The sequence below is a fragment of the Trematomus bernacchii genome, unplaced genomic scaffold (genome assembly GCF_902827165.1).
Source record: "Trematomus bernacchii unplaced genomic scaffold, fTreBer1.1, whole genome shotgun sequence".
Classification (NCBI taxonomy): domain Eukaryota; kingdom Metazoa; phylum Chordata; class Actinopteri; order Perciformes; family Nototheniidae; genus Trematomus; species Trematomus bernacchii.
This window is the reverse complement of record NW_022987803.1, coordinates 2,123,639-2,139,550: the sequence shown is the minus strand read 5'-3', so window position 1 is coordinate 2,139,550 and position 15,912 is coordinate 2,123,639. Positions and strand designations below refer to the sequence as shown.

General features: G+C 43.1%; 1 protein-coding gene across 1 annotated transcript in view; it reads right to left on the bottom strand.

Annotated features, from left to right (window-relative positions):
• nt5dc1 (5'-nucleotidase domain containing 1) overlaps positions 1-15,912 on the bottom strand; it is a 93,288-nt gene that overhangs the window by 7,093 nt on the left and 70,283 nt on the right. The window lies entirely within an intron of this gene.

The window sequence follows — 15,912 nt, the reverse complement described above, 5'->3', positions numbered from 1 at the left end:
AAAAGTCATCATGATTTCTTTGACCATCTCCTCTCCTTTGTCCTCCTCTCATGGAAAAGAAAAGAAAGCTGAGACACATTCCAGAGCGGAGTGCAGGCGCACGCTGCTCAAAGCTTAAAATCCCATTTCAACGAGCGTTTCACTTTATTCCAAAAGGAGAGCATGGAGTGAGGAGAGTGAAACTCTGGAGATTAAAAGGACAAGACAGAAGGACGCTGAAGTTTTAGTAGAATGAGGCTACACAGTAAAAGGCCAGTTCATTATACGTTATTTAGTGATCAATAAATGAGCACTTAAATGTTTTTTTGCTGGCATCATTACTACACTGAAAAAACTGGAACCTAGGCTTTAATGAAATGGTTTATCCCAACACATTTCACATAACTGGATTAGGTTAGTTGAAAGCAATCATATCAACTTAATATTGTTGCTTTCAACTAACCTAATACAGTTAGCAAATCTGTTGACATATTACATTTAATCAAAGTCAACGTTTCAGTTTTCTTCAAAGGTCATCCTGTTAGTCAGCAGATGGTTGATGAGCGTAATGGTAATCAGTGCCGGTTAATCTGAAGAGTCCTCACAAACGCTGATGCAACTCTGACAGAAATGACTGCTGACATGAAGTTCACTAACCCCCTTCATAGAGTTTCTCAGTGACTCCATCATTAAAGTCTGCAGAAGCTCATTTTAGGAATGAATTAAGAGATCATACCAAGCATACATTACTCAAAACCAAGATAGGCAAAGAATGGTCAAGTGAACATTATAGTTTCAGATATTAATAGTTGTGATGGTGATGGGATGGTCCTTTAAAAAAAATATGAACATGCCTCAACCATCTGCACAGTGTTGTGCAACTAAATGCTTTTTCAATTCAATAATTTCAACAAGTTATTTGTAGATATACTTTACTAGAATCTATTTCTGACTTGTGGGCTCGAAAACCAAATGAATGCATCTGAAAGCATCTGTGTGAAGAAGACGCCTTCATCACAGTTGGCATATGGGGCATGGTAAAAGGCACACGGAGGGAAACACTAGTGATGTTACGTATTGCGCCGAGGCTTCGGAGCGTGTGTCGAGTAATCCCCGAAGCTTTTTGTGAAGCTTGTATCGAGGCTTGTATCGTTTTGGGCCAGTGACGTCATCGATGACAAACGAAGCCTCGCTGCCTGTCGATACCACGTGACTGCTTCAGGAAGTGATTCAGATTGGTTGAACCGTTGAACCACAACGCTCATAATACCCATGGATGTATAATAAGAACCATATTACCCCTCCTGTACCCGGGCTCGGTGACACGATGGAATTAAAAGAGCTCAGACCCTCACTTATATAGAGGTCGGAACATGTCATAAGTATAAATAGATACAAGCATAAATAAATGTAGGAACATGAATAAATACAGGAATAAATACGATGGAGTGTTTTCAGGGAGATTCAGTGTGCGGGCTGTGGCTCAGCTGGAAAGCAGTTGACTCACGACCGCAGGGTCCCTGGTTCAATGACTCGTCAATAAGTCTTTTTTGTTGTTTATAAAAGCTACAGCTAAATGAGATAATGTAGTTAATGTAGTCTTTGATATGGTTTAGCCTTTCTCACGCTACAACATGGTTACGTTTATGAATATTATTAAGGAATACAAATCCCTCTTTGCAATGTTTACCAGCCTCCTTAGGCTTTTCAATCACAATCATTCAACTGGAATAAAAACAATATTGTTAACATGAACATATGATTTAATGTTCGTTGTTTAGAGTTATTCTAAGGCTTTACTCATTGGGAACTCGGTATGAGATAGAGCACACTATTGAGATGTCTGCCTGTTTTACACACTTTGACCAACAGGGGGGTTTGTGTTCAGATGAAGCCCATGATGAAGCCTCATGAGATGAACCCTTTTGCGAACCAATTAGCTGGAAAGCTTCAAAGCTTCATAAGGCTTCATCTCGCCATCACTAGGAAACACATTAATAACTTTGCTGGACATTGGTCAAATAAAACCCAATTCATTATTTGTTCAAGAGAGCTTTATTTTAAGTCGTACATAACAATGCTGTGCCAAAGTAACCTGCTTACCCTCTTGTTCAAGGTTGTGAGGTCCAAAAAGAGCAACAGAAAACTGCAGCCTTAAGTAGAGGCTCAATCAGTGGAAACACCTGTGCTCAATTGGAGCATACCATGTAGTGCATGGGCACGGGTGACAATTCTCTTCCAAGTGTTAAAAGTGTTATTGTTTAAGGATTCTGTGGTCAGAAATGTAGAATATGTTGACCTATTTGATTTATTGTGTTTAATTAGTTTGAATTACATTTTGAATACGTTTGTAGATGATGAGAATAACAGTAATTAAGGGTATAAATAGTGGATTGTCCTATGGGGAGGGGCTTAACATATATAAACCTCTGGCCACAAGTGATTTGGGGGTTAGTCTGACTGTGGTTGTAGAGCAGAGAGGTACCAGTTATATTTCTTCGACCTGTATATATATATATTAAGGTTTGTTTTCTTTCTATTTTGGACTGTACATCCTTGTTACTTTGTGTTCTTTCAGCGTTTTGGCTGTTAATAAAAGCACTTAAGGATACATTTTTTGTGACTCTAGCCATCTTATTTAATTCCTAGTTATTTCATCGACCCTTTTTGTGAACGGAGTGACTCACATTACATGTCCCCATTTAGGCTTGTTACGTAAAATAATATATATTGGTACTTTATGTTACATACAGTATTTGAACATTGCATGTTTTAAGGCACACGTAATTTTAAACCTGGCATGGCTAACGTGTGGAGAACCACAATGCATGCTCTTTAACATAACCCAGAATCTAGAAGGCAAATGTCCTCTATGTGGGACAAATAAAAGATTCCTGGTTGAGAGAAAGTGAAACTCTGCATCACATAAAGCCTTTCCTGTGATCAGACTGAATCTAACCTCTCTCCAGGAGTCAGAAGTCTCCCCCTCCCCCTCACAGATCTGTGTCCCAGGCCCCCCCTCATGTAAACACACCTACTAATCGCTGCTGCTGCGGGCCGGGCCTTCTGAGACCTTCCCAGAAGTCGCTCAGCTGCTTGTACCCCAGAAAGCTGCAGGGATAAATATTTACAGAGGCTGAGGATTCCAGCAGAGGCAACACATTATAGAAGAGGATCATTGTGTATGGACACACTCACATCACCAGACTGGACTCTGAGGGGATCTGACGCTCCTTCTCCAAACACAAACACACAATATGACACTGTTCATTGGCTGTAAATGCAGCCACAGCTTTCCTCCTGACCCAGGACCAGTGCCTCCAAAGACACCCATACAGAAGCTCAAAACCCCATTTTATCATTCAGTCTGATATATTCAGAGAGAGGTTGTCACACATGTTTCAATGCAGATGAAACCAAACAGAATAAGGCAGATCCACTTCCTATTTTTAGGAAACTTGCCAAACGATAACTTCAATTTCATCAGAATTTAAGTTACCTTTAACTTGGTTTACAGCAGTGGCGTAGCTGTGGGTGGGCCCGGGTGGGCCTGGGCCCACCCACATGCACGTCTGGCCCACCCACAGCCAATCAGCGCGTTATAGCGCAGAGCCGGGAAGTCCAGAAGGAAGTGCCACAAACTGCAGTTCCTCTAGTGGCCAACAGGGGATGGATGCAGAAAGGAGCAATTCCCATAGACCTCCATGTTAAAATGCCCAACTTTACAGCAGAAATAAACATGTTTCTAGCCTGGATCCAATCAAACTTATTCTGGATATAGTTAGATTCCACCTTCATGACAATGGAATAGGGAGTGCATTTTTTTACCGTGAGTAAATTAGTAAGTAAAGTAGGTTTTGCCGTGAGTTAACGAAAGTCTTATTTCTTCTTGAGGTCTGCAGTGAAGCGTGTACACATGTGCTGAATATGAAAACTCTCAGTGTGTGCCCACTGTGCGACTGTCAAGGATAAACAACCTGTGGCCGCCGAGCCAGTCATGTGTAGGGATGGGTACCGAGCCCCAGGGCTGAATTATTAAAGACCGTGGTACCATTAATATGGAGCTAATTTCCTGCCATAACTCCACAAACAAACTAAACAGGTTTTACAAATGCCTTATGATTCACTAACAAACACAATGTGGTTTGCAAATACAAAACACCATCTACAACAGGGTTGCCAACTTTGGGTACCTGGCTGGAGTGAGATTTTGATATCATGGGTTTAATTCGGTTTAATTACACATATGCGCACGAAATGACTGCTATCGTGTCAGCAGCGGGACCTTAGCATATATATAGGATATATATACAATATATACAAATACACAATAATGGACACAGACTATAAAGGGCACACAGTTTCATTCACTAATGAAAGTCAAACATGTTTGTTTCCACTGTTTTATTGTGTGCCTGTCGCGATAAGCAATTAATTGACTTATCGTACGATAAATCAAAATGAACTCGATAACTTTTCTGACCTTGATAAATTGCCATTTACATGAGGATGTGACTAGCAGTTTGAAAGGATGTACTTGAATTATTATTATATATTATCATTATGTCAGTGGTCTAAAATGGTCATACAACGGTGCCGACAATATTATCGTTTATCGCAATAATTTCCGGGAAAATGTATCCAACAAAATTAATTATCGTGAGAGGCCTATACATGAAACACACACACACAAACAAATCTACAGACTTACTCCAAACTGCCAAATATATTAATTAACACACTCTCACTCTCATATACTCTTTGACTCTATTTTGGCCTAGTACAGCGGTTTTCAAAGTGTGAGGCGCGCCTCCCCTGGGGGGCGCCAGAGAGCTTCAGGGGAGGCGCAGCGTGAGAAAAAATAATAACGAGAAAAAGACGAGTAAAGTGACATTTGCACACTTTTGCCTGTCTGTGGAGACCGAGTTCCCCCACCTCGCCAAAAAGGCTGTTAAAGTGCTCACTCCCTTCACCTCCACCTACCTGTGTGAGTGCGGGTTTTCCGCATTGACTCTGATCAAAGGAAGTGCCGGTCAAGGCTGCAGCCAGAGGATGATCTGCGTTTATTCCTGTGTGCATCAAAGACGCAGACTCATTGTTCCCACTAAAGTAGGGGTGAGTGTAATAAGGAGATAAAGTTGACGTTCAGTGTGTTGCCGGGAGCATATAAGGATGTATCCACGATGTTGAAAATGTTAAAAATGTTTAAAAGATATGTGTTGAGAACACGGCGTGCGAAAATATACGGGTCGTGCTGCAGCTAGATGTGCCTGTCCTCTGTAAGAAGGTGTCGGCGACTGACATGCAAGGAAGAACGGCTGTCCACAGGCTGTTCCAACTTTAACAACTTTATTAACTTCCAGGGTAGTGAATTGAACATGCTATTGTAATTGGGTGTGTGGTATATTTTCATGCACGGACACGCATGTTCCACAACACACAAACTGAACAACACTCAATTGTACGATCGCTACCAGTGTCCTTGCGATCTTGTTATAACAAGTCAACAAGTGCACGTTATTACTGATGCAATATGGTTGAGACCATTCGGGCTTATTCTAGAGGGGTGCAAGGAATAGTCCAAGTAGTGGAGGAGTTTTATACAATATGTTTAAAACATAAAGATAAAAAGGTTTTAAAAAGTGATTGTTTAATGTTTTAAGGAGGTGACGCTACTCAGCCAATCAAATCGGTGCAGTCAGTGAGTCAGCACAATAGATTCAAACACTCACAGAGACGAGACAAGAGGAGAGAAACAGTCGGAATAATTTCAAATGGCGGAAGGTAGACAGCGAAAACAGAGCATTTAATGACATGTTCTCTTACTGGACCTCTTTGAAATGCAATGTAATAACAACAATAATAATAATAATAATAATAATAATAGCAATAATAATTGGGAGGGGGGGGCGCGGCTGTTCATATGTTCTCTGAGGGGAGGCTCACCTTCCCACACTTTGAAAACCCCTGGCCTAGTAGAACAATAAGCAGCAGACTTTTACTTTTTTATCATTTCTACTGGATCTTAGACCTGCGCATGCGCTCCAGAGTATTTTTGTTGGGTAATCTATGGTAGTGTTAACCGATACAGTGGTGGGGCTCAAGTCAGTATTTGCAATGTAATTACATACACCAGGGGTCCCCAAACTTTTTCCTGTGAGGGCCACATAACTTTTCCCTTCTCTGATGGGGGCCGGGGTCAGTTTGTAACAGAAAAAGTGTGACGATCGCAGGGGTGCCTAAACGTAAACATTTATTGTTTTCCAGAAAGCCACACATAACCAAATATTAATAACTTTTTCCGGGATCTTCACAGAAAAAAAGTCAGGAAATAAATAATAACACTATTAATGAAATAAATAATAACCAAATAACCCTCTCTGGGTTCTTCACAGAAAAAAAGTCCACTGAACATTAACTTTCTGTTGTGCCGTGCACAATCTTAACAGGTAAAAGTTTAGCTTAGTTGTCAGAGCAGAATCTCTTACTCAAATGACTCATATGAGCAGTCTCTCAAAGTTCTTGTGTTCCTTCCTTATAATCCTTTTGTAGGTTCCAGTAGGCTTGTAGACACCGCTGTTTGCAGCTCTCTCTCATCAACTTCCCTGTGAAAACCACAAAGCAAGCAGGCTGAGAAACCGAACTAAGTGATACAGCACCTACACTGAGGTAATGGTTTTTGGAGCCAAGGCAGAACGTATAAAAGTTAGCGCTGAGCTTCAGTCTGCAATGTTCAAAACAACAGATAAAGCCAGAAATCTAGGTGTAGTCATGGACTCTGACCTGAGTTTCAACAGTCACATTAAAACAGTTACTAAATCAGCCTACTATCACCTAAAGAACATACCTAGGATTAAAAGACTAATGTCACAGCAGGATTTGGAAAAACTTGTCCATGCTTTTATCTTCAGTAGACTCGACTACTGTAATGGTGTCTTTACAGGTCTCACTAAAAAATCTATTAGAAAGCTGCAGCTAATTCAGAACGCCGCTGCTCGAGTCCTCACTAACACTAAGAAAGTGGATCACATCACTCCTGTTCTGAAGTCCTTACACTGGCTTCCTGTGTGTCAAAGAATAGATTTCAAAATACTGCTGCTGGTTTATAAAGCTTTGAATGGTTTAGGCCCAAAATACATGTCAGACCTACTGCTAAATTATGAACCATCCAGAACTCTCAGGTCTTCAGGGACTGGTCAGCTTTCTGTCCCCAGAGTCAGAACTAAACATGGAGAAGCAGCGTTCAGTTATTATGCTCCAAATATCTGGAACAAACTCCCAGAAACCTGCAGGTCCGCTGCAACTCTCACTACTTTTAAATCCAGGCTGAAGACTTTTCTTTTTGCCGCTGCTTTTAATTGAACTATTCACATCTTAAACTGCACTGTAACTTTTAACTTTTATCCATGTATGTTTATTTTATTATCTTTTCTTTTTAATGACTGATTTTAAATGCCATTTTCATAATGTCTTCCATTTTTGTAAAGCACTTTGAATTGCCTTGTGTTGAAAGGTGCTATATAAATAAACTTGCCTTGCCTTGCCTTGCCTTGCCTTGCCTTGCCTTACACAGCACAATACATTTCACTACCAGTATGGTTGTGGAGATGGATTTTATCCCAGTAGATTTTATTATGATTAAATTTGTTTATACTCAAAAAAGTCAGAAAAGTGATCTTACCTATGTATGTTCATCAGTGTGAACTGTGGGCCTGCATCTGGCTGGTGAGAAGTTGAATGTCAGGTTCCATTCTAGTCACAGCCAGTCTCAAACACTGATGCAGATGTTCATCTGTCAATCTTGATCTCATCTGAGTTTTCAGGTGTTTCATGTGTGAAAAGGTTTGCTCGCAGATATACGTGCTGCCAAAAAGTGTAAACATCTTCATTGCGTGTTTTTTTATGTTAGGGTACGTGTCGTTTGGGAGGGCGGCATAGAAGTCAATGAGACTGTTGGGCTTGAATGTGTCTTTCAGAACATCACAGTTCTGTAACTCGGCCAACTCAAACTGAGAAGAAGGCTGGGCTTCATCGATGTCGGCAAGAAAGGGGTTCTGAAAAAGACGGATTTCTTTTGCATTAACACGTAGTTGCCGGAATCGCACACCGAACTCCGCCTTCAGCATTTCCAGTGCTTCCACACACTTTTCAGCTGGGAACGGGACCGCTGGGTTCTCTGCAGAGAGGTTTTGGGTAGCAGGGAGATGGATGAAGTTGTGCTTTTTCACTTGTTCCAAAAGCAGCGCAAGTTTCACCTCAAATGCTTTTATGTGAGAATACATGTCGCAAATGAGTTTCCCCTGGCCTTGTAGCTGCAAGTTAAGGCTGTTCAGCATTTCTGTCACGTCTGTTAAAAATGCGAGGTGCCATTTCCATTCTGGGTCGATCAGCTCTGGGACCATTTTGTCTTTTGAATGAAGAAATGCGTTAATTTCGGGTAGCAGCTCGTAAAAACGCCTCAAAACTCTGCCCCGGCTCAACCATCGGACCTCTGTGTAGTACAGCACATCACCGTGCGCAGACTCCAGTTCAGACAGGAATTGTTGGAACTGCCTGTGTTTAAGTCCCTTTGCTCTGATGAAGTTTATGCATGACACCACAACCTTCATGACAGAATCCCACTTCAACACTTTGCAGCACAGTGCTTGCTGGTGAATTAGGCAGTGGATTTGTAGCGGGGCGGTGAGACCCCGTTCTTCCATCTCCCGGTTCATGCGTCCTATTAGACCCCGAGACGCGCCCACCATACTAGGAGCCCCGTCAGTCGTGATGCTGGCAAGCTTTGACCAGTCTAGGTCCAACTCTTCCATGGTTTGGCATACTTTGCCGAAAATATCCTCCCCCGTTGTAGTCCCTTTGAGACTTTGGAGGGCTGCCAGCTCCTCGCACATCTCAAAGTTTGCGCTAACTCCGCGAATAAAAATGAGCAGCTGCGCTGTGTCTTGCACGTCCGTGCTCTCATCTAGTGCTAATGAAAAAAAGTCAAATTCTTTCGTCTTCTGCTGCAGCTGGGCATATACATTACCCCCGATTTCTTCAATGCGTCTGGTGATTGTACTCGCCGACAGACTCACGGCATTAAAGACATCTTTCTTCTCGGGACACACCTCTTCCGCGACAGCATTCAAACATTTCTTGACAAACTCTCCATCAGTGAAAGGTTTACCGCTGCTTGCTATCAGTTGAGCAACCCGAAAGCTGGCCCGAACGGATGACGGATGCTTGGCGTACAAATGTATTCTGCTGAGCTAACAGTCCACTTTTTAGCTTTGAGAGTTTGTCTGCTCGCATTTGGCCTTGCAAGTTATCATACTTGTCTTTGTGACGGGATTCATAGTGTCGGCGCAGATTGTATTCTTTGAATACCGCCACCGCCTCTTGACAGATGAGACAAACAGCCTTTTCTTTCCATTGAACAAAAAAATAATCGTTTGACCACTGCAGGTTAAATACCCTGCATTCTGAATCAATTTTTCTCTTACCTAACCTTTTCGCCATTATTCCGTTCTATTTGACAGGGGCTAGTCTAGGATTCGCGTGGCCAGACTGAAAAAAAAATCATAATGCGTCTCTGGTATTGTTCAGGGGGCCGGGCCAAATGTGGAGGCGGGCCGTATCCGGCCCGCGGGCCTTAGTTTGGGGACCACTGACATACACGCTCCCCCCGACAGTGAAACGCCACGCGTGAGGTTTAGATTATTTCCCTGTCTCAATCCAAATTGAACTGTATGAAATAAAAAGGCACATTTGTGTTGTAGTAAATAAAAAGGGCGACCTGGAGCCAATCCTGCAATTTGCCCACAGGTGAAAGAGTTGACATGCTGAAAACCCAACCCCTGCAGGGGGGTCTGGGGGGATTCTCCCCCAGGAGATTTTTTTAAATACTAACATAAAATACACATTCTGGTACTCTCTTGAGAAGAAAAATAAATAAATCTATTACTACACATTTAAAAAAATGAATGCCATATTAGTTTTTTGTTACTTTGTTCTGAAAGCTGAACCTGCTGCTCCTCACAGAGAGAAGAGGGAAGAGGCTGTGTGAATTACTTTACATTGTGGATAAGGGTGGATAGCCCCCATTGTTCTGTGTGTCAAAATGAAAGACAGCCCACACACCTATCAATCATCAAACCGTGGGGTCTTATTTCATTACGTGTTGATTTCTATCAACACGTAATGTTGTATCGATGTATAGAGATGTACTACCGCAAAAGTATTCTCCGTCGGGACTTCCTGCAACAACACCACGCCGTTATCGTGATTCTGATTGGCCAGAAGACATTATCAAAGATGTTCTATTGAGAAGACGATCACTACGTGACAAAAGTTTTCAAAACCGTTTCTAGTCTTCGTATTCTTGTTTTTGGCGTGAGAATAGTTTGGGCAGCGTGAGAGCGTGAGATTGAGAGTGAAAGCGTGTGTCACACGCCAGATGCGTGAGAGTTGGCAACCCTGATCTACAAACTAATGAATTTAGTTTTGCAAAGAAAAAACGTATCTATCAAACAAACACATAACATTTTTCTAATAAATCATGTTTCAGAGACAAATTCAGCTTAGGTTTTACAAGTACACAACTTTTTTTTACAAGTGCACAAATTTGTTTTACAACTACAACACTTTGTTTTACAACTACAACATTTTTTTTTACAAGTACAACACTTTTTCTTCTCACGGCGGAATATTACTGCCAAAAGTCACGTTAGTGAGTCACGTGACTTTTGGCAGTAATATTCCGCCGTTGCTGGCTCATACACAGTCACACATGCTCACTCACACATGCTACACGGCAGCAGGGGGCGCTACTGAGTCCATTGGGAAGACGGGAGGTTGAGCAGAGCATGGAACAGCCCTTGCCAGTCTGATGACAGGTGTTCAATGAGTGATACAAATATTTTTTACCACAAGTTCTTAATAAAACTGATACTGTTGGACTCGGTACTAGTTGACTGCTACCAGAAATAAAAGGAAGTACTTTACTGTGTACTTTGTGAGTAATCCTCTGTCAGAGTCCCCTCTATATTGACAATATTAACCCTCCGACAGACAATGGAGATTCACCATGGCTACCTGTTGCTGTTCTACCTGAGAGACGCAAGTAGAAGACAAAGCGAGGATGCCGGGCCGGGTTGCTGGTCAGACTAAGAAAACGTGAGAATCGGCCCCCTCTTCCGAGTATTCTTCTGGCTAATGTTCAATCCATTGAAAATAAGCTAGATGAACTCAGAAGCCGGATTGCTTTTCAACGGGACATTAAGAACTGTAACGTGTTAATTCTCACTGAGACTTGGCTCAACCCCGCTATCCCGGACTCCGCTATTGTCCCTGACGGATTCTCTATTTTTCGTCAGGACCGGACTGCAAACTCGGGGAAAAGTAAGGGAGGCGGTGTGTGTGTAATGACTAACAACAACTGGTGCTCAGATGTGAAGATTATTTCATCGGACTGTTCCGCACAGCTAGAGCACCTCATGATCTCATGTCGGGCCTTCCATCTGCCGAGGGAATTCACATCTGTTGTGATAACAGCAGTGTATATCCCGCCGCAGCCACTCGCCGACAACAACACGGCACTCGATCAGCTGTTTGGGTTTATTGATAAAACCGAGACTTCACGGCCAGATGCGGCGTTCGTTGTGGCCGGAGATTTCAACACCGCCAACATGAAGAAGGTTTTGCCAAAATATTACCAACACATCAACTTCCCGACGCGCGGTGGAAACATACTGGACCATGTTTATTCCCCTTTCCGGAATGGATATAAGGCTCTCCCTCGCCCTCCCTTCGGCAAATCAGACCATATCTCACTACTGTTGTTGCCTGCTTACAAGCAGAAACTTAAAAGGGACAGACCGATAACAAGGACAGTACAACGATGGAGCGAGGAGTCAGATTCAGCACTGCAGGATTGCTTTGCATCTACGGATTGGAGTGTGTTTGAGGACAATAACATCAACACACACACGGACACTGTCATCTGCTACATTGGGAAATGCATCGATGACGTGGTACCGAAGGTTTCTGTACGGACATTCCCAAATCAAAAGCCCTGGGTAAACGGTGAGGTGCGCGGCAAACTGAAAGCGCGCACTCTCGCGCACACAGCGGGAGATTTGGAGGAGTACAGGAAGTCTAGGTATGATCTCCGGAGAGCAATAAAAAATGCAAAGAGACAGTACAAAGAGAAGGTGGAATCTGACTTCAAAGGCTGTAACACTAGGAATATGTGGGCGGGACTAAGGACAATGACTGACTACAAAGGAGCAGCGGGGGGTGCTGCGGGAGTGTCTGCGTGCGCATCTCTCCCAGATGAGCTAAATAGTTTTTTTTGCACGCTTTGAGAGCAGCCAGGCTGTGGAGGTACAGAGGGACCAGGAGCTACACTGCCCTTTTGTTTTAAATAGGGCAGATGTGTGTAAATCCTTTAAAAGGGTTAACCCACACAAGGCTCCTGGACCTGATGGCATCCCTGGCCGTGTTCTCAGGGTGTGTGCAGTTCAGCTGGCAGAGGTGTTCACAGACATCTTCAACAGGTCCCTGCTGCAGTCTGTAGTCCCCACATGTCTTAAACACTCCACCATCATTCCTGTCCCCAAAAAGACAATCATCACCTGCCCCAACGACTACCGCCCAGTAGCACTCACCTCCATCATAATGAAGTGCTTTGAGCGGTTAGTCAAATTATTCATCACCTCCTCCCTCCCTGAATCTCTGGACCCCCTGCAGTTTGCCTACAGAGCAAACAGGTCCACAGACGATGCCATAGCCCTCACCCTCCACACTGCCCTCTCACACCTGGACCCGAAGAACAGGAACACATATGTGAGAATGCTGTTCATTGACTACAGTTCAGCATTCAACACCATTGTGCCCTCCAAGCTGGCCATCAAGCTCAGAGACCTCGGGCTCAACAGCGCCCTCTGCGACTGGATCCTGAACTTCCTGACGGGCAGACCCCAGGCAGTGCGGGTGGGAAACATCACATCCTCCACCCTGATTCTTAACACCGGTGCCCCTCAAGGCTGCGTGCTCAGCCCTCTCCTCTACTCCCTGTTCACCCACGACTGCGTGGCCACACACAGCTCCAACACCATCGTGAAGTTTGCTGATGACACGACCGTCATCGGCCAGATCACAGACGATGACGAGACGGCATACAGAGAGGAGGTCGAAAACCTGACATCTTGGTGCCAGGAGAACAACCTCCATCTCAACATCAGCAAAACAAAGGAGCTGATTGTGGATTACAGGAAGCAGCAGGGAGAGGGACACGCCCCCATCGCCATCAATGGGACTACGGTGGAGAGAGTCAAAAGCTTCAGGTTCCTTGGGGTCCACATCACTGAGGACCTGACATGGTCTCTTCACACCACCACCATCACCAAGAAAGCTCGACAGCGGCTCTTCTTCCTCCGCAGGCTGAGGAGGTTCAAAATGGATTCCAGGATACTCTGCAACTTCTACAGGTGCACGATAGAGAGTATCCTCACTGGCAGCATGACGGCCTGGTACGGCAGCTGCACCGACCTCGATCGTAAGGCTTTACAGAGGGTGGTGAAAACTGCACAGCACATCACCAGGACGGAGCTGCCATCCATGGAGGACCTTTACTCCCAGCGGCTCAGGAAGAAATCACTACGGATTATCAAAGACCCCCATCACCCCAGCCACAAACTGTTCTTTCTGTTGCCGTCTGGCAGACGTTACCGCAGCATCCGGGCAAGGACAAGAAGATTCGGAGACAGTTTCTTCCCGCGGGCAGTGAGACTGTTAAACAATTGAACTGTTGAAACAACATCAAACATTCAACTGCTACTCAGTAGTATGTATCTAATACCTAATATATATATATCATTCCAATAACTTGTATATAGACTCATACTGCACTATTCCACATCATAACTTTATTTCATTTTTATAACTATTATTATTTTTGTATTGCTCTTGCTCTTATTGTTATTATGTTATGTTATTATGTTGCATTGTTGGAGAAGCCTGTGACATAAGATTTTCAACTGCATAATTACTCTGTAGCTATGTCAGATTGACAATAAAGAACCTTGAACCTTGAACCTTGAACCTCCATAGTACATAATGCATGTTTTTTGCTATCTTTGATGAATGATAAAAGGGTCATTCCAGAATTGGAGGACAATTTAGACACCAACATTTTTGAAAAATGAACCTTTCATTTTATTATTTTTTGTTATGTATTTAGGAAAAACAGATAATAAACCATAAAAAAAAGTGATTTGCCCAGCTAAGGCATCAAATTTGTATTAGTAAGCCTACTACTAACAATACATTGAAGTACTTTTACTGTGTATTTTTTGAGAAATACTCTGTCAAAGTCCCCTCCTGAGAACAAAATCAAGCCACTTCTTCTAAGTTTGATGAGGGAAAAAAATATTTTTTGGGTGATTTAATGGGTGATGTAACATTAATGACAGACATAATATGAGGTCCTTGGCACTCTAGAGGGGTCATTTTGTGATCATGGGGCATCACCCTTACAGCATCAGGACAATATCATATGGAGTCAGATACTGGAAGTGGGCTGGAGGCGTTAACTGGGACTGATGGAAGGATGAGGCTGATGAGACTGAAGAATCTGCGAGGAACGAACTAGCGGCAGAGGAATAATTATATATTAAAAAACAGCAGCATCATAAGAGGGCAACCAGAGTGACAGAGTGTGTTACTTTGCTGAAGGATATTTGTGACCAGCTATCCATTCCAGGCCAGACTCTAAAGACTTTCCAAGGTGTGAAAATGCTGCTGCCGGAGTACTGACTGGAAGTATTGCTGATATCATGTCTACCATCCTCTTAAAATACTCTGTCCAACAATATCAGTCTCAGGAAGAAATGTTTTTTAACGCTTATTAAAAGAAAAACATGCATTCTTGTACTCAGGAGGGGACATTGACAGAGGATTACTGGAAAAGTACACAATAAGTACTTCATAGTACTTGTGGGGGTAGTTTCAGTAGTACTGAGTCCAACAGGATCAATCTCACGAAGAACTAATGGCAACAAAAAAGAATTCCCTCATCAAACTTAGCAGAAGTGGCTTGATTTTGTTCACAGGAGGGGACTTTGACAGAGTATTTCTCAAAAAATACACAGTAAAAGTACTTCAATGTATTGTTAGTAGTAGGCTTACTAATACAAAGTCAAACCGTATCAATTTCATTAAGAACTAATGGTAACATTTTATTTTTATCATTCATCAAAGATAGCAAAAAACATGCATTATGTACTATGGAGGGGACTCTGACAGAGGATTACTCACAAAGTGCACAGTAAAGTACTTCATTTTATTTCTGGTTGCAGTCAACTAGTACCAAGTCCAACAGTGTCAGTTTTATTAAGAACTTGTGGTAAAAAATATTTGTATCACTCATTGAATATAGCAGGAATAAAAATGAAAAGCAGCTGATTGACCGAGTGCAGAATCGCTGTATGGCGGACTGGGACTACAAATCAGCCCGGGACTCTCGACCGGCCCACTTCGGTACCGCTGGCCCACCTCGGTACCGCAAGTAAGCGGCCCACCTCGGTGGTGCCGCAAGTAAATACCGCGAGGAAATTGTCGACGGGGGGGAGGGGGGGTGAGCAGTGACTTATCCCGGCCCACTTCAGTACCGGCCCATCGGGATTCGTCCCGAACGTCCCCTGGCTGTATATATAGTTTAAATCTCCTTAGTTACAATGTTGTCCATTTTAGACAAAGGCTTATTATATTTACAGCCCCTAATAACATTTATTTTCTGGGCTCAATATGTGTCTTGGCTGTTTTCGTTGTGATCGCTAAATTCACCTTGTTTATAATATTATCACTATAACACTGACCCAGATCGCTGGATCGCGAGAAACACCTGTCATCAGACTGGCAAGGGCTGTTCCATGCTCTGCTCAACCTCCCGTC